The sequence below is a fragment of the Pan troglodytes genome, chromosome 13 (assembly GCF_028858775.2).
Source record: "Pan troglodytes isolate AG18354 chromosome 13, NHGRI_mPanTro3-v2.0_pri, whole genome shotgun sequence".
NCBI classification, from domain to species: Eukaryota; Metazoa; Chordata; class Mammalia; order Primates; family Hominidae; genus Pan; species Pan troglodytes.
Window position 1 is genome coordinate 49,519,612 of NC_072411.2, and position 25,245 is coordinate 49,544,856.

The window sequence follows — 25,245 nt, forward strand, 5'->3', positions numbered from 1 at the left end:
TTCTTTTTTTAGATCTTTATCCTATAGGCTTTTTTCTATTATTTTTTTTTTTTACCTTTTAAACTTTGTTGTTAAAAACTAAGACAAACACACACATTAAGCTAGGCCTACACAGGGTCAAGATTATCAATATTACTGTCTTCCACCTCTGCATCTTGTCCCACTGGAAGGTCTTCAGCGGCAATAACATGCATGGAGCTCTCATGTCCCATGATTTCAATGCCTTCTTCTGGAATACTTTCTGAAGGACCTGAGATCCTCTCTAATCCAGCATCTTTACCAGCAACACCTCTTCCTCATGTCCACGGACAGCTGTACCATGGGCAGAGAACTACCCTGGTCTTTGGCTATCACTGTGTGTCAATTTGTTCCAAAGGTTACAACATGCAAATCCCAGAGAGAAGCAATCTGAGATAGCCCTGCCTTCAGCATGCTTGGGAGAATAAATATCAGTGAATAAGATCAACATAGGTCTGCTAGACTGAGAAATTATGTTTTTTTTGTTGTTGTTGTTGTTGTTGTTGTTGAGAGGGAGTCTTGCTCTGTCGCCCAGGTTGGAGTGCTGGAGTGCAGTGGCGCGATCTCAGCTCACTGCAACCTCCACCTCCTGGGTTCAAGCGATTCTCCTGCCTCAGCTTCCCAAGTAGCTGGGATTACAGGTGCCCATCACCACACCCAGATAATTTTTGTATTTTAGTAGAGATAGGGTTTCACTCTGTAGGTCAAGCTGGTCTCGAACTCCTGACCTCAAATGATCTGCCAACCTCGGCCTCCTAAAGTGCTAGGATTACAGGTATGAGCCACCGCACCCAGCTGAGAAATTATGTCTTAATCATATTTTAAAATGAATATCACTCCTAAAATTATTTTATTAATAAATCCTTTTACTGACTGTAACTCCAGCATTTCATGCAATGATCCAAAATAATACTAAATTACCAGCATCACATTTTTCAGAATTTTTTGAAAGATTAAAAAATTAAAAATAGAATTATTATTTTATACAATACCCAACAAATATTTTTGCTGCCTTGGAGTACACTAGGTATAAAGAAGAAAAGGAAATACAAATTTAATATTCATTTTAAAAAACCTTCCATAAAGCACTGGAAATACTTGCCACTTCAAAATATGTATTTTCTGTGTAATATAAGCTTTGATATTCTTATCTTCAAAATTATTTACATAGAAAAATAATACACATGCATAATTATAATTTGCATTATTTTCTGCTGGCCTAGCAGAAAGGTACCAAAAGTTAATTCTCTAAAATCAAACCTACCTATAATCTCATTAAATATGCACAACGAGTGGGTAGTTACGGTGACATCATTCATAGTTTTCTAAGCTCCAAAATAACTTCTTAATGATGACTTTTGTGGCTTGTAATAACCATATAAACGCATGTGATGGTTCATGATCTATTTACTGCCATCATTACTCTTCATTCAGTTATTTTACTGCCCCCACAGGGTTATATAAACCTGCTCTGTGCCCATCTCTACCACCCATCAGCAAGCAGAGCTGAGCTGGTCAGTCAGCCGAGCAAAAATGCACGAGGCTTCTCTGTTGTTACACCAAAATGTCAGCTTTGCTGCCTGCCTCCTGCTTATGGATAAATCATCAACCCAGAAAACCTGCACGTCCAGCACCCATTGGATCTCTACCCCTAAGTGACCCATATTCAGGGCCTGCCAAAGCCTGACAATTAATGATCCAATGGAGGAACACATTAACTACCCAATTCTCTGGGTTTTCTAGGCTCTATTCCCATGGCAAGTTAGGGTATCAAAATCCAGTGTCCCTGAACTATACTAACCTACTTACTGAATTGCAATTTAATATCATGGGAATTTGCCATTTCAATATATGGGCTAGATTGTTTGCAAAACTGTAGCTGATATATTGTCTACTATGTTTCTCCGAGACAATTTAACAAATTTCTCATTGATGTAAGCATTCAGAAGTTTGCCCTTTTTAAGCAAATGGATATACTTTTATATTAGCCAAGGAGAGCTATATATTAATAACTTGTTATGTTTGTTTTTTCTTTAGCAGTTAGGAGTCAAAGAACTAAATTTACTATTTAATTCCCATGACTAGCTCACTGAGAGCTCCTGGCATAATTATGCTCCCCTTCTTTCTAAATCAATTTTTCCAACTTCTCTTCCTTACCACAGTAGCAGGATACAGTACAGGTTCATCAGTAATACTGATTCACTATAACCATAGGGCACTGACCAAGAAGTGACTAAAAGGCCCCCCAGAAAAGGTCCTAGTGTTGAGCAAAGATGTCGCCTTGAGAGAATAGAGGATAGATTCTCATCAGTAACTGGTTCAATTTGAAAGTGAGGATTCAAAGCTGGGCTCTTACCCTAGATTATCCTGAGCACCCGTATTCCATTCATTCCTTTGTCCCCTTTCTCACCTCACTTGAGTTCAGAATCATTGATCTAAATCAGGGGTTGGTAAACTTCTGTAAAGAGCAAGATAATAAATATTTTAGGCTTTGCAAGTCTTATGGTCTCTGTCACAGCTATTAAACTTGACCACAGTAGCATGGAAGCAACCATAGACAATATGTGAACAAATGAATATAACCTTTTTCCAATAAACCTTTATTTGTAAAAACATGTTGTGGATTGAACTGGGTCACAGGATGTAGTTTACTGACCCCTCATCTAGATGATCTCTAATACCGGTTTTTAATCTTTACTTTAATGTGTTGGTTTGTTTATGTTCAGTATGGCAACCTACTTCAAAATATTTTATTTGAATAGAAGAGTACATTATAAATAAAGAATGAAACAAAATTCAAGGACTCTATATTATAAGTAGGCTATATATCATTTATTAAAGTCCTGGTACTGGAAATTGGCAATGAATCTCTGCTCTTCAGAAATTTACACTCTGATATGGGAGAAACGACAACTTTACAAATAACTATAACAGAAGTGCTGAACAAGAGCTGCAAACAATGTCCTGTGGGAGTTCACAAGAGAGGGGTCCTTCAAACCCCAGGAATAGGAAGATATCCTGGTAGAAATGATACTGGACCTACAAGGGATTTCACTAGGCAGAGGTGAAGGGCGGGAACATTTCAAACTGAGAGTGGTGTGGTAAGGTGAAGTAGCCTGGGGTGTGCAGAGAAATCCCTGTTTGGCTATAATATAGAGTAGGCATAGAAGACAGTTGAGAGGTCACAATGATAAGATTCATCAAGGAAGTGAGGTTAAGAAGTTTGGGATTTTTAGCAGGCAGTAGAGAACCATGGAAGGCTTTAGAGGAAAGAAAGAATTGTATCTTAATCTTTATTGAGAATCAAGAAAATTAATCTGCCAGCAGCAAATAGGAAAGAGTGAAAAGTGACCACATAGCCTTTAGAAAAATGTTCAAGGTAGCAGAAGCAAGGAGGGAGAGGTGTATGTGTCTTCTTTGGGGCATATACAAATCAGGTGTAGGGCTTTTTCAAACTGCACAGTCTGATCCCAAAGATTTTGATATGGCTTCTATTGGAAATGCCCTTCCCACACCATTCATTACTGGTAATTGGGAATAATTCCCTTGGCAAGACATTGTTACAGTGTGTTGTGTGCCTCAAGAGTATTGGGGTAAAAAATAAAAGTTGAAAAGAAAGTTTCTAAGAAGAAAGCTGTTGCAAAAACTCAGGCAAGATGTAAAAAGGAGGTAAAATATGGTGATAATAATGGGAATAAAAATGAGAGTTGAAGAGCCTTTTCTCAAACAGGACTTGCCTTACACTTCCCCTCTGAAGTATCTGGGAGCTAGTGCAGAATCAACAGAAATGGTAATGTCAGGAGGAGCACAGGCAGGGGAAAAGGGGAGTTCAGGGATACGCATGTAGAGTCTGAAGTGTTAAACATATTATGCAGATAAAAAGCAAACAAAAGGTTGAGCTTGTGAGTCTGAAGCTTGAAGGATTTGGGGCTAGAGGTACAGGTGTGGCCATTGTCCAAAGGGAGGTGATAATCATAGCCATCCCTCTGCATCAGGTTGCCAAGAGACAGCATGCTTAGAGAGAAGCAAGTGCTTGAGGATCACCCATATTCTGGTGGCACAAAAAGAGAGAGAGCCATGAAGGAGCAGTCAGAGAAGGAGGTAGGGAAAATGCACTGTTCCAGAAGCCCAGAGTCAGGTTAAATGTGGGCAACAGAAATACGTTGGTCAAAAAACCAAGGACTGAGAAATAGGCCCTCGGACTGAGCAGAGGTATCACTATCCACCTCTGGGAGAGCAGCAGAGGGTTTATAGCAGAACACAGGCTGCAAGGGATGGAGATGTGAGCTGGGTGAGGAATTGCAAGTAGCAACTGTAAATCCTCTTGAGAAATTTGGGAGTGGTTTGTTCCTGGTATACTATAAATAACAGGAATGCAGGAAGCAAGGAAGTCGTAAGATGAAAGGGACATCAGTTTGCAGTGAACAGTGTTTGGGATTAACTAGCCCCAAGATTACAATCAGCCCATGGTGTGACGTACAGCCCTTGAGATGTTCGCCTCACAAAGAATGGAGGGTTCTGGTTTTCGGTAGTGGGACAGCTGAACAGTGGTCACTATTGCCATCATCAAAAGTAGTTAAGAGAGCCCCCAAGTATAAGTTGCATGGTAGGGCACTAAATAAAGTCTCTAAGCAAATGAGGCTTATATTGCAAAGAAGCTAAGAATCTCAGAGAGAAAACACAAACTTTGACATGCACATAAAAAAAGAGGCAGTTGAGAATACACTGAGCTAATTGAAATAATGACTACATATTACGGGCAAATGATAGAGACCATTCATTCTGTGAGACAGAAAGTGAAGACAAAGTTATAATTGGTACATGATTAAGCAGTGTTGTTGGGGGAGGCTCTCATCCCTTCAGGGAGCCCAGGGAGTGTCATAACCGACAGCCACCCACCAATTAACCACAAGGATTTACAGACCAGCTTATATCAGGAACTGTGTCAGATTTCTGGGTGTCCCAAATATCCCTCCTGAATTATCTTCCAGCTGATTCAGTTTCCTACTAATTTCCTCATCTACAAGCTCAAGGTTTCCACCTTAAAATACTAACAAAAATATTTTACAAATGGTCTCCGTCATTTGCCTATAATATGTAGTCACTATTTCAATTAGCTTAGTGTATTCTCAAATGTAGAAAGATATCATCAGCCACCACCCATACACTTCTCATGAGGTCCTTGTACTTTTATATCCCTGTACTTTTGTGGTTTTCTGTGATCAGAGCCCAGCCTGACAGTACAATCAGAGTTAATATAAACACAAGGGAGAGGAACATTTCTAAAATGTATTCATCCTCAGACGCCATTTGTTCAAAAGCCCCTGGTCCTTGAAGTACCTGAGAAACGGAATGTTTGGGACTCTGGGAATTCTGTGCTCCAGATAACAGAACAGTCATCACTTTTTCAGGGAAAGAGAAAGAACGGCCACCATTTCTTACAGGATGTGAATAATATCTTGTGTTGTGATGATGGCAAAAACCAAAAGTGCTGTTTCAGACTTTGTCACAGTGTCTGCAAAGCTGAGCTGGGCAGAATTTAACAGCCTAGGCAAACTTGGCTGCTGGCCTGACTTTCCAGAGTTCACTTTTCCCCTGTTGAAAAGGCTTCTCTTAATTATTTTTGGATTGAGCCTCATAGACAGGGAGTTTGCTGGATCTTCCCATCCCAGCAGGCTCACACCTGGGGGATGCTATTGTGCCCCCTACAGCTGGGTTAGAGTCAGCTGCCTGACAGGGCAGACCAGCTTGGGTGATGTGTTAAGGTATTTCAAATAGCCATGTAACATATCATAGCCCTTCTGCCATAAGAGGAGACCTTTACAATTCCTGTGCTCCAAAACGCTTCCTCTGGCACTGCCATCCCTATTCTGATCCAAACCATTCATTATAGGCTAGGCCATTGAGAAACTTCCAACTCATGCTCCTAACAACATAGCTACAATGGAGACCCATTTCAATGAGATTCTGTCCTTCTTCTAAATAAAACTAGCACTAAACTAGCTTATGACTTTGTCTTTACTGGATACCAGCCATATATACTTGATGGTCCTACTGGGAGGGCCAGCAGTCTTATATGTGGCCTGTCATGGGGCTCTTTATATTCTTTGGCAGGAGTGGATAAAGTAGTAATATAGTGACCACACAGGAACCACTTGGAGACCACCCAGCAAGTAGCTTAGGAGCACAGCTCATCCACAGAGAGCCTCTAACAGGCTCCTGGTACACTTTCTCATCCCATGTGAAGTCATGAGAGAGGCTGGGAGACGCTTTCAATTGCAGAATCATTAGCAAATGATCCACATACAGCTCTGTCTCTTGCCTTCTTCTGATCCTCCCTGAGCTGGTCTTGGTACTGAAATAAGGCAGAAGCTGAGGCCCAATCCACCACTCCAGTATCTCTAGAATCCATCATTTCAGGGGAAAATTTTAAGCTTCTGCAGAGCAAAAATAGCATAATTTCAGAAAAAAGCAAACAACAGATTGTCATCCATATTTGCTGAAAATATTTTCCCCAAAGAGTTAATATTTATATTACATAAAAACTCATATAAAATGATAAGAAAAATGTCTAACTACTGCCACTTATCAGCAATTCAACTTTGGGTATGAAATTTAATTTCTTCAAGACCCAGTCTCCTCATCTATAAGATGCAGGTGGGAGTACCCACCTGTCTGAGGTTCTATGTAGATTAAGTGAGAAGATGCATTTAAAGTGCCAAGAGCAGGGTCTGAGTTCTCTTCTCTTCTTTGCTCCTCAAGTACTCCAACACCAAAATGGGGAAAGGCCAGAACAAACAATGTTATGTTGGAGGGAATACAATCAGGAAAGAAATATGAGGAAATATTCAACCTTCCTTGCTATCCAAGAAATGCAGATTGTAAGACACCTTACATCTATTATTTTACAGGACAAATTAAAAATAATGACACTGCCTCACCATTGTTGATGAGGTTGTCAGGTGGACTGCGCATCTATCCATTCACTAACAAGGCTGGTACAAACCAGAACAACCTTTTTGGAAACCCATTAGGCAATACTCTTAAAGACATAAAATGTTCATGACCTCTCACCAGTTATTCCTACCCAAGAAATGTCTTCTAAGGAAATAGCCTGAAAGATGAGCAAAAGTACTAGCACAAAGATTTTTGTTGCTACAAGATTCATTATAGTGAAAAGATCCAGAAACAACTTAGTGTCCGATATCAGGTAAACAAGTAATTTAATTACATAAGGGAAAAAAAGCAGAGAATGTAAAATTGTGCCTGTGTTATAGTTGCATCACATGTGTGCATGTAAACAAGGAGTAGATAAGAACATGAGCAAATTTTAAAGGACTGTTAGAATCTGAGAAATGTTTGTATTGGAGTAATTTTTGTTTGACTTTGATTTCTCATATTGTTGCTGTAATATTGCTTGTACAATAAGTAATTCTTGTAAAAAGTAACTTAATCCTATTTCCACAGCTTTCACTATAACTAGGACCTCTTCACCCCTTGGCTAGATCAGGTGCTCACTTCCTGATGGATCTCCTCTCACTGTGTTTCTCCTCCTACAATTGACAGGGACTTCCTCATTTGTCCCAGGCACTATGCCTTTAATTAATTTTTGTAAGGCACTTTAAATACATTCCAGGTATGTTAAATACATTTTTGTCATTCTCACAACCACCCATGAGGAAGGTATTACAGTCATCTAGCAGAACAATCCATACCAATAGATTGAGCTAGCTGTCCTCCCAGGGGGCCAGCACATGAAGCAGACACCCTAATTATCCACAGCCAGCTAAAACCATACATACTGGGGCTTTTTCTGTGAGTTTCTTGGCCATGAGAGATGCAGAGGAGCGCACAATGTGTCCAAGCAGATATTAGCTCTGCAATGTCAATATCCAAAGAATATTTAGCCCCGCAGTAAGCAGATGAGGAACTGACGCTTAATCCCCCTGCCTAAAGTTTGGATGTCATTTGTGCTCTAGGATCTCAAATACAACCTACATGTATCCAACTTCAGTTTGAATATAGTTAGCTTTTAACTAGAAGTGACAATAAAGTGTTTATCTTCTCATTTCTATAAAGACAAGATAGAAATCTACCACTATAAGGCCCACTCCAGGGAGCTAAAGGCAGAATAGTTGTTATAGATTATTCTTCTTCATTGAATTCCTTTTACTCCACAATCTACAAAGTCCAACCAAAAGGCAAATGACAGATAATTTGCAACACACTACTGAGTACAGAGCAGGTGTTTAATGAATATTCACTGATAGAATTAATGATCTGCTCAAAACCCAGGAAAGATTGTAAAGTCAGTTTTCAAAGCCCCCAGGTTCCCCGCTCCACTTTCTTTGCCCATCTTTTCCTATCATTTCTACTCCACCACCTCAGCTCTTACTATTATCCCGCATGCCCTCTCTTCCACCCGTAAGAATTTACTTTTAAAAAATGCTATATTAAACATCCAACTATTCATATGTAAATTTTTTGAGGTCATTATCACTTGTGCTGGAAAGTCTCATGTCAAAGAAACAACTCCCTAACTGTGAAACGTTGCATTTCTAGGTATCGGCCACTAGAGAAAACAACAACTCGAGTCGGCTGTCAATGAATTCTTTAAATGATAGTTGAAAGAAGTGTACTAGTTCATTAACAAAATGCATAAACAGGCCTATTTATTATCACATGCATACCTTAAGTCACTCTCCCCAAACCATAAATACATATAGTATACAACTATACTTGGGTATCTTAAATATGCATTTTTATAGGCTCTATTTTTTTATTCTTGTGTGTATGTTCATTCTGTCTCTCTTTTTTTTTCTTCTTTTGTTCTTTTTGAGGCAAGGTCTCACTCTGCCACCCAGGCTGGAGTACAGTGGTGCGATCTCCACTCACTGCAACCTCAATCTCCCAGTTTCAAGTGATCCGCCCACCTCAGCCTTCCAAGTAGCTGGGGCTACAGACACACACAAGCCACCACACCTGGCTACTTTAAAAAATATTTTGTAGAAATAGGGACTTGCTATGTTGCTCAGGCTGGTCTTGAACTCCTGGGCTCAAGCGATCCACCTGCCTCGGCCTCCTGAAATGCTGAGATTAAAGGCATAAGCCACTGTGCCTAGCCTGTATGTTCATTCTTAAATTTAAGGAAATTGACACACCAAGAAGCTTTTCTATTATTAAGTACAGATAAAAACAAATAAATAAAAACTGCCCTGAAATTAATTTCTTTAAATCCCTTAAATTTAAAGTAAGTAATATGCTAGGAAGCTTTTCTATTATAAGGTACAGATAAATAAAACTGATAGATAAGTTTAAACTGCCCTGATTACATAATATCTATGAAGGGTAATTACATCTATGCAAAACAGGTTAATGTAACAGCTGAAAACAGCATTAAGATATAAAAAAGGGCATTTGCCAAAGTCCTTAGGGTCACCAGATTGATTAAACTTGACATCTGTCTAACTTAATAGGGCTGATCTAAGGAATTCGGCTCTGCTCTTCTTATCCATTGTTGCTTCAGTTGAACCTTGTTAACAGCTTTATTAGTGTCAGACTAGATAAGAGGGATCAGCCTTTCCACCTTCATCCACAGGGTTTCCTGGTATGTAGATTCAGAGAATGAAAAAAAACCAACCACTTCTAGAATTTGCTCTCTCTGAAAAGAAAAATTATTGTTGAAACCATTCTTGGACCTTAATTGGAAATATTCATTTTATTTGACCAGGAGGTTAGCCAACTGCAAGGAACAAAATATATTTTCTGATTAAAGAGTTTTACCTGGCTGGGATGACATTCACATTTCTTGTAGAGGATGGACTAGTCAGGGACTCCAGTTGTGTTTCAGTTATCTTGAGAGGATAGTCTGCTTAACAGGCTGGGCAGTAATTGACGATCATGTTACACTGGCAGAACAATCCATACCAATGGATTGAGCTAGCTCTCTTCCCAGGGAGGCAACACACGAAGCAGACTCCCTAATTATCCACAGCCAGCTGAAGCCATACATGCTGGGGCTTTTTCTGTGGGCTTCTTGGCCATGAGAGATGCAGGGAAGCACACAATGTGTCCAAGCAGATATTAGCTCTACAATGTCAATATCCAAAGAACATTTAGTCCCACAGTAAGCAAAGTGTTAGTCTAGTAGCCCTAGAATCCACACTGAGAAACGCTTCCTCAGCTTCCTCAGACCCTTGACTTTGGAAGTGAATCCTGGAATAATGAATCATGACTAATATCAACTTAAATACTGAAACTGAAAATCATTGCCAGAAATTCTCTCTATATTAAATTTATTAGCATACACCGTCAGCGTTTCTCTCCTTTCTCTCTTTCTCAATCTTTCTCTCTATTAATATTTTCCTCTCTCTTTTGGAATCAAAGACTTTGAACTATTATACATGTAAATGATATGGAAGCCAGGTTAATAGATAATCATGTGTTGATCTTGAAAGATAAAAGGAGAACCCTATTTTCTCACATAAAATCGCAGTTACATTCAAATATTTTCATACAATGAACGTGAAGGAGGCTAAATCTTACAGGGTACAATTTCTCAAATCCTCAAGACCAGGAAAATCTAATAAGTAATTTGAATTGCCTTGCATGTGAACAAAGACTTCTTGAGAGCCTGCTCAGGGTCCATCAGGTCTGGTCCAGCCTCACCACTCCAGCCTCACCACTCCCTTCACCTCCCCAGGCTGGGATTCCAGGCTCTGCTATGCCTGCTGAATGCCCCAGGTCAAACCTGCTTAGAGACAGGCGCAGGGTGGTGAGACCATAAGCACTGACGCAGCCTTGCTCTTTTTGACTGGCTACTCCTCACCCACTCTTCAAAAGCCCTTCTTCCAGGGAGCCGGCTCTAACCTCCTGTGCATTCCACCTTGCCCTGTGAATACCCTATGATAGCACTGTCATGTTCATAGTAGTAATAAGGCTACATTTTTTGTCCACCCACCAGATTATGTCTGAAAAATCTTTCTATTAAAAGCACTAAGCCCCAGACCTGGCCTCTGCTAAGAACACAGTATCTGTTAAATGAATGAATGGATGGATGAATGGATGGATGGATGGATGAACAAATGAATGAATAAAGGAATACTAACTTTTTTGCCTATAATATTTTCCTTCTATTCCTTTATCCAGTTATGAAAACTCTTCTTATCTCATCCATGGCAGGTAATGAACATACAAAAAAAATCATTAAAACAATGTAAGCATAAATAGAGTTTTAAAATTCAATTGTGCTGATGGCTGCACAGGTCTGTGAATTTACTAAAAATCGCTGAATTATACTAGTGAATTTTATAGCATGTAAATTATACCTCATTACAGCTGTTACAAAACTGAATAGAAAACAGAATGTTTATATTATAGACTGGTCCAAACTGAGAGCATTTCAGAAGTGAAACATGGTTTAGAAAGTGGTGTGATATGTGAGAGAAATGACGATGAAAATTGCTTCTTGAATTTTTGTTGTTATTGTTAGTGAAATTATTTTTCACCTGGACCTGGACAAGACATTGCTAGGAACTTTGTAGTAAATGTATTTAAAGAGAGGATGAGAGTTCACATAATGAAACTGGCCTGTTTCCAAATTGGTAGAAGAGACTCACCTAATTTCAGAGTTTGATTCATGGTTTGAAAAAAACAACAATTTTTTATCTCACTTTTATGAATTAATTAATTAGGTTCAAATTAAGTAATTCAGCTCTAAAAAACTGTCAACAGTAAATTAAAAACAATAAATTTTTTCAATGAAATTTTATTGAGTTGATTTTTGTAGTTTGCTATTTCCAAGCCAATTAAAGTGTTATCTGTTTTAAATCAGCTTTACTGTCTCTTAATTTTCCTTAAAATTTTCTTTGGGGTTTTCCAGGTTTTGTCCACTTGGTTGGAAATGAAGTGATTTCTCTACATAGTCCCTAATGTCTAAATTATGAAATAGTAGTTCTGTTTTTAAGTTTTTAACTTCTTTAAATTGAGAAAGTGTATATTTTAAATAGATTCTCTTCTATAAATAATAATCAGTGCTTTCATCTGTCAAAGTCATGTTGAAAATTTCTTTCCAACCTGATTCTTAATGACATCTCCACCTTTCCGATAGAATTTATTATTAAGGAGGGAAATCCCACCACAACAGTAACTTCAGACCTCTCTTCTTTGTGGAGATAGCCTGAGGTATAAATTCAACATGCAAATCATTCTTTTCATTACCTGCCTGTTAAAACATAGAATAAAAGTTAAAGACAATGAATTCCTGCAGGAAACATCAAAGTTAAATATACTCATCGACAGACATTGAATAAAATCAAATACAAAAAAACTGAAGGCTAAGTTGTTATAAACATCAGTTGGCATGCCTTAAGATCCATGGTGGTCTAAAATTGCCGCTTTATATTTCAGAGGATCTGAATAAAGACAGTTTCACAGTTGCTCCCAAGTCTTCACATCTGAAAGAATCCTTTTACAGATCTAAAATGGACTGATTTGATATGTATTACAGGGCCGTCATGGTCTTGCAAGAAATCAGTGATTTACATTTGTAACCATATTGCCAAATGTGAATATCTTTTTTATGAGGTGGGGGGATGTGAGGGGTACATAGACCATTCACAGCTGTTTTTGTCGGGCAGTTGCTTTTTATTTGTGTCCATTACTGAATTCAATGCTTTCTGCCATTTCCATACTTGTTACTAGTTTTTTTGTGTGTGTTATTGTTGTTCTGATTAAAAGCATGCATTACATTCTTTCTAAATTATGTGTCACTTTGTTGTGAGTGTTATATCTGGCAATTTAATAGTCTGTGAACAGGAAAGCTTTGAAATGACTCTCCTCTGTCCTTTGGCATAAACCAATTACCAGGATTTAAACTTATCTGACAAAAACCACAGTGACAGATCTGAGAACAAAGTGGTTTTGAATCGTTATTTTTTTGATCTTTAACCTCTCCCGTTTTCTATAACTAGATGTTGTAAAGTACAGTATGTGATCATGAAAATAGTATCGCCTTTTCTTATTTCCTTAATAAAAAGTGTGTCTTCCAGACTTTCCTATTTGCTTTAGTGATGAGCAATAGCTTAACTTCTTTTGCATGAACTACCTCTGATGGCTGCAATAGCCTTAGAGATATACACACAAAAATGTCAGAACCAAGATGGAGTCCTAAAAACAGAATTTGATTCTTGAGGAAACATATGCAATTGTTTTTCAAGTTTTCTTTAAAGGAAAGGAATTTAAAGCAGAAATACTTTTTCTTAACTTAAAACTATCTGGGAGGTATCAAATCAGGTTAAGAATGTGAAACTCACCAGTTTCTCTGCAGAATGTTACAGTGTTTTGTTAGCTGTGGACAACTATTATTCATTATACATCTATAGAAGCATTATTAAGGCTCTACTTGGTACCAAAAGAATACACAGAAGATGTAGTATGTGCTACCCAGGCACTCCTTCAGCAAAGCAGCTCCCGGGCAATTTGACACAGTAACAAAAGTAGACTAATTTTTTTCCCCAACCATATATTGCCCCAAAGTTGACATCATTTTCCCAAGCCATGAAAGCGTTGAAAGACTAAAAGATATACCTGGCTAATAGCATATGAACTAAAATAATGAAAAGCACTTTTCTTTGGTTATTCTCAAACAGACCATAAATATTTACATCCCATTATAAAACACCTTAACAGCTTGGTGAGATTGAATGCAATAGCACTTAATGCAATATAACTCTAAACACTTTATAGCTCCAATGGACTTTATAACTACACCTTAGTTTGTCATACAGGAAGATCTGTGAGTTGACTGGTTAATGTTCTTTGTTTTAAAAACATGCAAAAGCAACACTATGTGCACTATATGGACAGTACTTTCTAAAATACCATCTATATTTTACGTATAGTTTCACCCAAAAGACCACGTGAGCCCTCAAGAAATAAGACAAAGGCATTACATTTTGCTTCCTGAGTGTGATTGTGCCAGTTTTCTACACATCTTATAAAAAGGAAAATGCATATGCTTAATGCAAAGCACTGTATGTCCCATGAACCTCAAATTTAAATAGTGCTTTATGGTTCACCAAGCATTTTCTCATTATTGTCTTATTTGAACATCAAAACAATCCTCTAATATAAGTAACAAGAGAAAGGAAGAATGCAGTGCAAGAGGGAGAGAATGGATATTTATTGAGCACCTACTATATACCAAATACCATTGGAATGTGGCATTTATTCATTGGTGGCATTCTAACAACCACACGAGATACATGTTTTCATCTTGCAGATGAGGGTCTGAAAGATTAATTATCTTAGTCAGTGTTATATAGGTAATAACAGCGGAGCTGGGGTTGAATCCCAAGTCCCATTCCAAAAAGAAAATATTCTTCCTTCTGTTCAAGTAGCCACCAATGTTGACTCTTGAACAACTCTGAGATTATGGTATTCCAAAATTTTGCTGTTATAGTATCCTTTCCTTTATGAAGTATCAAAGCTTTTTGAAGTATCCTTTAATGATTGCTCTTTGAAGTATCCTTTTTTTGGCAAAATAAAATACTGGGGAGCCCATATTAGTCTCCCATCTTTCCTTTTGATTCTACAGGACGATGAAGCACAGAACTCTGTAAACAAGTGTATTCTGGTTTTCTCCATACAACGATCTAATTTAGTCCTACCAAGTATGATCACAGAACACCGTCCTCTACATGTCTAGACAAATGGGATGGGGAAGAGAGAGTCAAAATCTCTTTGGTTCATGAGCAATATATGAATGATTCACAAGCAGATAAACAAAGATAGATTACCTTTCAACCCATTTACTACTATCCCAGTTACTTACTATCTATTAATACATGTGAGAGGAGGACAGAGGTTACTGTATCAAGGAGTTATCTAAATGCTTTTCTTCATTTTTTGTCTGCTGGCCCAATGGATCTCAACTATATTTTTCAGACCCCAAGAGTTCTGGGGCAGCACCTTAGGACCCATTAAGTGGCAATGGTACGAGGTAAAGGGAGAGTGCAGTTCAATACTGTCAGCAATATTTTAGCTACTTCACATATGCAGGTTTCATTTTATGATTTCTTTTAAGAAAGACCTTTGCAATATATGAGCACATATGTATATATATATAAATAAAGATAGATAGACACTGAAAACCACTACCCTTGGCTCAATGCTTATCAATCCCCACATGCCAAAAAAAAGTCTACAAACCTAGTAATACGGTTTAGCAAATGATTTGTAATATTTCAAAATTACAGTCAATTTTAGTGCAATGAATTAACTTTTAAAAAGGTGATTTGTGATTGAATGTTTCCTTAACCTGCTTTAGAGAAAATAAATGTATGATTTACATCTCAGGGTCCTCAGAATATCTGGCCAGCAATTACATAGGTTTTTATAATGACAAAAAAGAATAAAGAAATTAATTAATAGAGGCAAACCTTGTTTTATTATGTTTCTCTTTCCTGTACTTCACAGATGCTGCATTTTTTTGCAAATTGATTTGTGGCAACCCTGCGCAAGCAAGTCTATCGGTGCCACTTTTCCAACAGCATGTGCTCACTTTCATATCTCTGTGTCACATTTTGCTAATTCTTGCAATATTTCAAACTTATTGATTATTATTATATCTGTTATGGCTATCTGTGATCAGTGATCTTGGCTGTTACTATTGCAATTGTTTGGGGGCACCACAAACCGTGCCCACATAAGATGGCAAACATAATCAACGTTGTGTGTGTTCTGGCTTCTCCATGGACTGATCATTTTCTTTCATCTCTCTCCTTCTCTTAAGGCCTCCCTATTACCAGAGACACAATAATATTAAAATTAGCTCAGTTAGTAACACTACAATTACCTCTAAGTGTTCAAGTGAAAAAGAGTCACAGGTCTCTCACTTTTCATCAAAAGCTAGAAATGATTTTTGATTTTTGAGGAAGGCATATCAAAAGCTGAGACAGGCCAAAAACTAGGCTTCTTGTACCAATTAGCCAAATTGGAATGCAAAGGCAAAGTTCTTTAAGGAAATTAAAAGTGCTACTCCAGTGAACACATGAATGATAAGAAGGCAAAACAGTTTTGCTGCTGATATGGAGAAAGTCTAAAAGGTCTAGATAGAAGATCGAACCAGCCACAACATCAGAGCAAAGCTCTAACTCTCTTCAATTCTACGAAGGCTGAGGAAGCTGCAGAAGAAAAGTCTGAGGCTAGCAGAGGTTGGTTCACGAGGTTGAAGGGAAAAAGCCATCTCCATAACATAAAAGTAAGGGGTAAAGCAGCAAATACCGATGGAGAAGCTGCAGCAAGTTATTCAGATCTAGCTAAGATCATTAACAAGGGTGGCTACAACAGATTTTCAATGTAGATGAAACAGCTTTAAATTAGAAGATGCCATGTAAGACGTTCATAGTTAGAGAGGAGAAGTCAATGTCTGGCTTCAAAGCTTCAAAGGACAGGCTGACTGCATATTTGAGTCAAATACAGCTGGTGACTTTAAGTTGCATCCAATTATCTTTTACCATTCCAAAAGATCATTGGATGCAACTTAAAGTCACCAGCTGCATTTAGGGCTCTTACAAATTATGCCAAATCTACTCAGCCCATGCTCTACAAATGGAACAAAAAAGCCTGCATGACAACACATCTGTTTATAGCACGGTTTATTGAATATTTTAAGCCCACTCTTCAGACTGTTTAGACCTACTGCTGAGAAAAAAAAGATACATTTCAAAACATTACTAATCATTGACAATGTACCTAGGCATTCAAGAGGTGTCATGGAGATGTACAAGGAGATTAATGTTGTTTTCACGTCTGCTAACACCACAACTATTCTGCAGCTCAGGGATCAAGGAATAATTTTGACATTCAAGTTTTATTAATTAAGAAATACATTTCATAAGGCTCTAGCTGCCAAAGATAGTGATTCCTCTGATGGATCTGGGCAAAATATACTGAAAACCTCCTAGAAAGGATTCACCATTCTAGATGCCATTAAGAACATTTGTGATTCATGGGAGGGGGGGCAAATATCAACATTAACAGGAGTTTGGAAGAAGTTGATTCCAACCCTCATGGATGACTTTGAGGAGTTCAAGCCTTCAATAAAGAAAGTAACCACAGATGTGGTAGAAGGAGCAAGAGAAGTGGAACCTGAAGATATGACTGAATCGCTGCAATGTTATGACAAAACTTTAATGGATGAGGGGTTGTCTCTTATAGATGAGCATATGTCTCTTATGGTTTCTTGGGATGGAATTTCCTCCTGGTGAAGATGCTGTGAACATTGCTGAAATGACAACAAACGATTTAGAATACTCCTCAAACTTAGTCGATAAAGCAGCAGCAGGCTTTGAGAGGATTAACTCCAATTTTGAAAGAAGTTCTACTGTGGGTAAAATGCTATGAAGCAGTATTGTATGTTACATTCCTTTTGTGAAAGGACGAGTCAATCAATACAGTAAACTTTATTGTTGTCTTTTTAAAAAAAATCTATGGAATGCTTCATGAATTTGCATGTCATCTTTGTTCAGGGACTATGCTAATCTTCTCTGTATTTTTCCAGTTTTAGTATATGTGCCGCCAAAGCAAGTATTGTGTTGTCTTATTTTAAGAAATTGCCACAGCGAGGCCCGGCGTGGTGGCTCATACCTGTAATCCCAACACTTTGGGAGGCCGAGGCAGGCAGATCACTTGAGGTCAGGAGTTCAAGACCAGCCTGGCCAACATGGTGAAAACCGGTTTCTACTAAAAATACAAAAATTAGCTGCATGTGGTGGTGTGTCCCTATTATCCCAGCTACTCAGGAGGCTGAGACAGGAGAATCACCTGAACCCGGGAGGCGGTGGTTGCAATGAGCCGAGACTGCACCACTGCACTCCAGCCTGGGCTACAGAAAAAGACTCCATCTCAGAAAAAAAAAGAAATTGCCACAGCCAAACCACCCAACCTTTAGCAACCACCGCCCTGATTAGTCAGCAGCCAGCAACATTGAAGTAAGACCCTCCACCCTCCACCAGCAAGATATCATGACTCACTGAAGGCTCAGGGGATCATTGGCATTTCTTTTTTTAGCAATGAAGTACTTTTTAATTAATGTATGTATGTTGTTTTTTAGGGAAAATGGCATTGCACACTTAATAGACTATAGTATAGTGTGAACACAACTTTTATATGCACTGGGGAAGCAAGAAATCTGTGTGACTTGCTTTATTGCAGTGGTCTGAAACCAAACTTGCCATATCTCTGAGGTACATCTGTATTTTAAATAAAGAGGTTAGTTTGAAAGAACAAACTGATTCAAAGCATGGAACCTATATTGAAAGAAAGGTCATTACAAAGTTGTCAGATTTCTCCCCATCAGGCTTTTTGCCTTCTCAGCACTCTAATTTCAACAACCTCTCTTGATCCTCACTAAACTCCAAAAGTTACACAGAGCATGCAGTACTGTTAGATGCAAAAATCAGCATCCAGAGTCTTCTGACTAGGTCTTCTGACATGTGACAGAGCCAGGAATCCTGGACCTGTGCTCCATCCACTTGTCTAAGGGCTGATAGAAATTCCCGCCTTTGCAGAAACAAATAAGTATCTAACAGTGCCACTTAGCTATAAAATTGGATTAAAGGTTAATATTAATGAATTCATATTAACAGTGCTGACAGTAACTATACTACTTGACAGATATTTAATATGAGTATCACAAGCCATATGTGAAGAATACTGTTAAAATAATTATATTAGGATTTCACAGCATCCACCATCAGGATTTCTTCTCTGACAAAAAAAAAAAGAAAACCTTTTCTACCCTGAGCAAGGTAAATGCCACTGAAAGTCTTGCTGTCTGGACTTGACTTCTATTTGTGACACTCATGATTTGAGAGTTCAAAAGCATTTTTAAAGTATTTCTCTTTTAGAGAAAAGGAAGGAAACTCATATTTTTGAATGTCTTACTATGTGCTAACCTAATTTAATCTTCATGAACTCTAATATGCAGGGGATATCAGTGAGTTTTGAATTTAAGGTTATTTTTCTGTTGTTTTTGTGGTGGTGGTCATTCTAGCATGGTTGATCAGTTGTGTCATTCTGAAGCAGCCACTGCTGAAGAGGTCTTTTGATTGCTGAAACAGTAGTACAACCTCCCACTGCTGTCCTGTCTGTGAGGACACTCACCCATCTAGTTCCAAAGCAACTTTTTTGTATACCATTTCACCTCTCTTTGCAACCATGTGATGACATAGACAATGTCCAAATCCCTCTTTCCTGAGAGATTGGCTAGGGCAATCATTGAGGGCTATAAGAATACAGTAAGAATTGATGAAATTAAGAATACATCCAGAACCAAGAGTTAAGTAGACCAGAAAGCTAGAAAAGGAAATACAAATGAACCACCCAACTAAGTGGTGTCTCCTAGCAGAAATCAGAAACAAAGACAGTGGACCAGGATGATGATAACAGCAAAGCTGTCCCTTTTGACATAAGGGACATGGTGACATGCAGAGTAAAAGGAACATAATTAAAACTTAAGTAGATCCTCCACCCCATCCCCAGTGCTCATTTCCCTAGCTTGGACCCCACTCCATTCCCTGCTCTTTTCCTTTTAAGGATATGACATTGAAACTAGGATTGTTTTGCCTGAATGTGGTTCTGGGTCAGAAGTAAAAAATAAATATCAAACCATTACACAACTTTCCCTGAGGATCAGAAATAAGGTGAGTGCCTCCATTGCATTAATTTCTTGTTAATGTTTTTAAGAAGAGAGTTCAATGGTTTATTTTTAAGGTCATGAAAGCGCATGAAACTCTTGGCTAATTTCTGCTGTTACCATATGGCCAAATTATATCATTTGTATTTTACACTTCACAATATGGTCCCCACTGAAAGAGATACGTCAGGGACCCATGGACTGGAGGAGTTAGGAGTTTCGACAAAATTAGTATAATGCAAGCCCTTAGCCTCCTCCTTTCTGCCATATAAGGTTTGCCTCTAGTACTCCCTGGAAAGAAGAAATTCCAGAGAAATTGACTAGCTTTACTATTTCCCAGCTTGGATAGCTGTATTTATTCCAGTCTCCTGGTTTGTTTTCTCATCTTGTAAATTGCACAGCTTCACATATTTTGCTAAATGTCCATGGCTTTCGTATTCATTCTGCTGGCTTCATTAAAAAGTATTTCCACCTTGAGCTCTGATCCAGGGAAAACCATGGTGGTTTTACATTAGTCACGGCTGGTTTTCTTCTAAGCTAGCTAATAACACACCTTGCCAGCACATGGATTCATTTCTTTCCAAAGACCACCTGTCTGGTCCACATAATAAATTTCTGCTTCTCCCATTTGTATGACTGTGACCCAATTTCTTGTGAAATAATGACTCTATTCTTAACACATTTAAGACACAGATACCCTCTCCCTGTCCTGGGTTTGATTATACAGCTTTCTATACCAAACATTTTAGAATGCACTAACAATGTCCTTCTTATTCTTTTGTCTGAAAAAAGGCATTAGTCTCAACAGTTAGCCATTTTGTACTTTTCAAGACCAAAGTTAGAGAAGCTACATTATTTAAACAACAAGGGGCAAGGTCATAGATAACAGCCACTAATTGAACCCCCATTATGCAAACATAAAAAATGAGGGTCAGAGCAGTCAAGTGACCTTACTAAGCTGAACAACTGCCAAAGAAAGAACTGGGCCTAGAACCCAGATCTTCTAACATGTAATGCAGTCTTCTACCCGTGACAGTACACAGCCTCACATTTACTTCGTAAAATTCCTTTGTAAAACAATGGTTTCATATACAACCGTTTAACAGAGTGAAGAGGGTGAAAGCCACAAAACAAGTGTTTTGGAGATATTTAAGCCCTTGCAGGTGGGGTGCAGTGGCTCACACCTGTAATCCCAGCACTTTGGGAGGCCACAGCAGGTGGATCACTTGAGGCCAGGAGTTCAAGACCAGCCTGACCAACATAGTAAAACCCCGTCTCTGCCAAAAATACAAAATTAGTTGGGCATGGTGGTGCATGCTCTGTAATCCCAGCTACTTGGGAACCTAAGGCAAGAGAATCGCTTGAACCTGGGAGGCAGAGGTTGCAGTGAGCTGAGATCACGCCATTGCACTCCAGCCTGGGCAACAAGAGTGAAACTGTATCTCAAAAAAAAGAAAAAAATAGATAAAAAATTTAAAAAATGCAAAGACCAGATGCCTTTGCCTCATCCTCTTCAATAGCATAACATGATTCTATGAACTCTCTTTGAGATATCAAAGAATATTCTATTTCTTTAATATATTCAAAAATATTCTATTTACAGTTTAGAAAAATGGGATCTCACTGGGCCTGGAATCAAGGGGCAAGGGGCCCTCTTTTCAGCTGCAGGGTCAAATTTCCCATCAAATCAGCTTAAGCCCAACACTAGCTCTTGGGCATAGTTTCACATATGTCACCTCTCAGTTCGAAGGAGTCACCTTCAACTCAGGAATTGATAAAATTCTCCCAGTGGAAGTGGCTTAGAATATTTCCTCTTCCATCCTAGAGGCAGCAAGATGATGGAAACTTATGACCAAGAATACAATGAGCATTCAAGGTATCTGATTTTCTCAGCCCCAGGCATGGATTAAATTTTATAGGTCACTAGTAGCAATATGGTGACTATAAGTGTCTAATTTTGACCTGTAAGAACATGAATCTTTCAACATTTCAGCCACTTCATTATTCTCTTTGGGATGATAAGATAACTTTCACTTGGCTTGGAGAAGTTATTATTATTTTTCCAGGAAATGTAGGCAACCCATGATCAATACCATAAGAACGAGAGCCACTGAGAAACAATAATTAACAAAGAAAGAATAAAGGTTTTGGACTAGCACTAAGAATTTAAGACAAAAGCCAAGGCAGTTTTACTTTCCTAAAAAAGAAATAGACAGTTCATAGGATCTTAGAAGCCGATTAGCCATTTCCCCCTTCCTAATAGCTCCAATGATCAGAGATCATTGCATCACTGCTATGACTAATTCCATAACTGTTCTCAAATAATGCCAATTGACCATTGATCCATGACTGTGGCCTAATTCTTAACTGATTGACAGCCAAAGAAAGCTCATTGGTCATAAACACACACACTAAAACGCTGGAAAAATCCCTTGATACGCACTGCTTTTTTTGGTGGCCTAAATTTACAGTTTCTTTCTTTTTTTTTTTTTTTTAATTCAAAGGCCATGAATGCAGATAGCTTTTCAGTTGTCCTTGTGTTTCTTGACTGAAAGAACCCTTTAAGTGCTCTCGAAATAGTTAGATGAATAGCAGAAACAATTGTATCTTTTCAACCCCGATCACATCAGTTCTAAGAATTTGACGAGTAAAAAGCACTGGGCAGGTTTTAAGTCAATAGTGGCCTTCCAATTTCTAAAGTTCTTTCAGAGTACAAACACATTGCTTATACTCCTCTGGCATGGTTTTGCTCATTTGCAGGAAAACCATATTTTGTACCACATCCTCACATATTGATATGTTGAGGAAATACACAGCAAACACCACTTCCCATCCATCTGGTAAGCTTGTTAGAAAGATGAACACCCAGCGTTCAGATGTTTTTCACTCAGGTTTGAAATTCTATGCTCAGCATAATTTGCTTTTACTTTCAAGACAAATTTTAATCCAATAAGAAGAAATTCTGCTCCTTCTTTGAAAGCAAATGATACTAGTAAAGTAAAAAGGCCAGCCATGTTGGACATTGCCAAGATACATCTACAGTTGGATTTCGGTTAGGACCTAGAATCCTATGCAACAATTTTGGAAAAAATACAATTTTCTCCATTTTCTTAAAAGTAAGTGCAGCAGTTATTATTCATATAGTGATAATGTAAAATAAAGTCCCAAAAGAAATAATCAAAATGAGGGTAAGACACTTAATCTATCATTTCTAACAAACTGTTTTCCAAAGATCTTTACACTCATCTATCAGTACCCAGAATTACATAAGCTCTTCTTAGGTTGCAAATATTTTAAAAGCTTGAATCAAAACAATAAAAGTCAATTGAATAAGCAAAAACCTGGCAGTCTTAGTGTCCACAGGAAATGGAGCCAAATGCTCTTATATAAAAAGCAGTGAGAACAGAAGGTGCATGCATTGCTAGATTTGTCTCCCCCAATATTTCTGCATCTTCTATTTGGAACTCAACTCTTCAGGGGAACTTTTCCTTTCTCTCCTGCTTTTGACACACTCTTCACATCATAAAGGTAGAACTTGTGGTTTTGCAAATTACATGTCAGTGGGAGAGAAACCAGCAATAAAGCAGACACACATCTGAGAATTTCTAAGTCATACCAAACATAAACCCTTGGGGTCCTATGCAACATAATTTTTTTTAATATCAGCGTTGGTTTATTTGTGTGATTATAAGATGAATATATTATAGATTTTTTTTTATATTGACATGAAGAATCTCAGTAGAATGAACTCAGCCACACTTGCTATTTTACAAAATCAGATATATCAAACTTTGTCAAGGGGCAATAGGTCCTGGAAGTACCAACATGACTCCGCAGGAGCCAGAATGCGGTTCTGATGAAGAAGTAAAGACTACAAAAATAAAGAGTTCCAAAAAGGAAAGAATTTCAAAAAATGACTATAGAGCAGTGCTTCCCAAACTGTAAGATACATGCAGATCACTCGGGAATCCTGTGATAACACAGACTCTGGCTCTGCAGGCCTGGGGTAGGTCCCACCATTCTGTACGCCGAGGCAGCTCCCATGGGATGCTCATGCTGCTCCTCTATGGGCCACATTTTGAAGAGCAAGTTTCTAGCGGCCCATCCCCCAGGAACCAAGAAATCCAAAACATGAAACTATTTAATAATAATTGTTTATGAAATAAATGTTATAGAATAAACCTACTAAGCATTAGCACTGTGAAGAAACAGATGAAGCGTAAGAAGGAAAAACAGGAGAGTTTTACACACAAAATGTAAACTGTTACAAATCAACATACATTTATTATGGACCTATCATGTATAAAGCAATGTTGTAGGAACAATAAAGGGTAAAAATATAAAAAGGGATAGTTCCTACCTTCAAATTGCTTAGGCCTACCCTAGCTCATACACTCTCACCTTTCTTCAAATACAGCCCATCTCATTTGGAAAAACTCCTTTTATCTGGTTACTGCCGGCCATGTCCTCCAGTTCTGAGATCTTGTTACTAATTATCCCTCCCTTTCCTGTATTGCTCATCTGTCCACTCAGCCTTCTCTTCTGGCTATTTACTTTTCCTAACGTAATTTTATCTACCCTCTACGTCCATGGCTTCAATGACCAGTGGCTCCCAGTTCTCCACCTAAGGCAGAGACTTGCCTACTAAGATAATGTTCTTATTTCTAGTTGCCTACTGGACATCTCCTTCGAGCAAGTACAATTTAACTGAGCTTACTATCATAGCTACAGGAGGCTTTTCTCCTCTCTCCCTGTTTTCCAGAATCTGGTCTTTTCCTCAGCATCTCGCAGTTACAATTCACCCTCTTAACTGACTTCCCTACCTCCAGTCTCTCTCCACTCTGGTCCCTAATCCATAACTGTACCATAACTCTCTTCATATCAAATAAGTCTCTGTCACTTCTCTTACAAATTTTAGAACTCTTAAGCAAAATGTACACACTTCTTAACTCCACATAGAAGATAAGAACCCTGGCAAGCCAACTCCAAGCTATCACTTTGATCGTTTCTTTTACTATCCAAATCATATCTATGCAGCATATGCTTAACCCTCACAACTCAGATCACCAGTCACCAACGACATCATGCCCTCCAATAATTCTGCCTCTACACCTCTTGTTCCCTCTTCCTGGAATAGCTTTCCTCCTCTGCCTGGAAAATTTCAATTCATCCTATAAAATCCAGCCTAGTCCCATCAAAGCCTTTTCTGTTGGAGTTAGGTATTCCCTCCTCTAAGATTCCTACAGCAGTCACTTCATATCTCTCTTAAGGCACATACTAAATCAGAGAATGCTATTAGCATCTGTTTCCTCTACTAACACAAGATCTTGTTGAAACCAGACACGATGCCTTGCTCTTCTTCCATTACCAGTGTCAGGCACAGTGCCTGGAATCAAACAGATATTCAGTGAATGTTTATTGGATGACTGAATGGACATAAAACAGAAAGTAATAATGCAATGCTGCAGATGACAAATGACTTGTACCCATGGAAAGGGTCACAGGCATGCAAAGGAAGGAGTGTTCAC

General features: G+C 38.4%; 1 protein-coding gene and 1 non-coding gene across 2 annotated transcripts in view; both read right to left on the reverse strand.

The window, feature by feature from the left end:
- Positions 1 to 25,245, reverse strand: part of LOC134808083 (collagen alpha-1(III) chain-like) — a 432,853-nt gene that overhangs the window by 90,478 nt on the left and 317,130 nt on the right. The gene's annotated exons all lie outside the window — the stretch shown is intronic.
- On the reverse strand, positions 17,505 to 17,607 carry LOC112208425 (U6 spliceosomal RNA). The gene has a single exon (XR_002942910.1). It is a non-coding gene; the product is annotated as a U6 spliceosomal RNA (small nuclear RNA).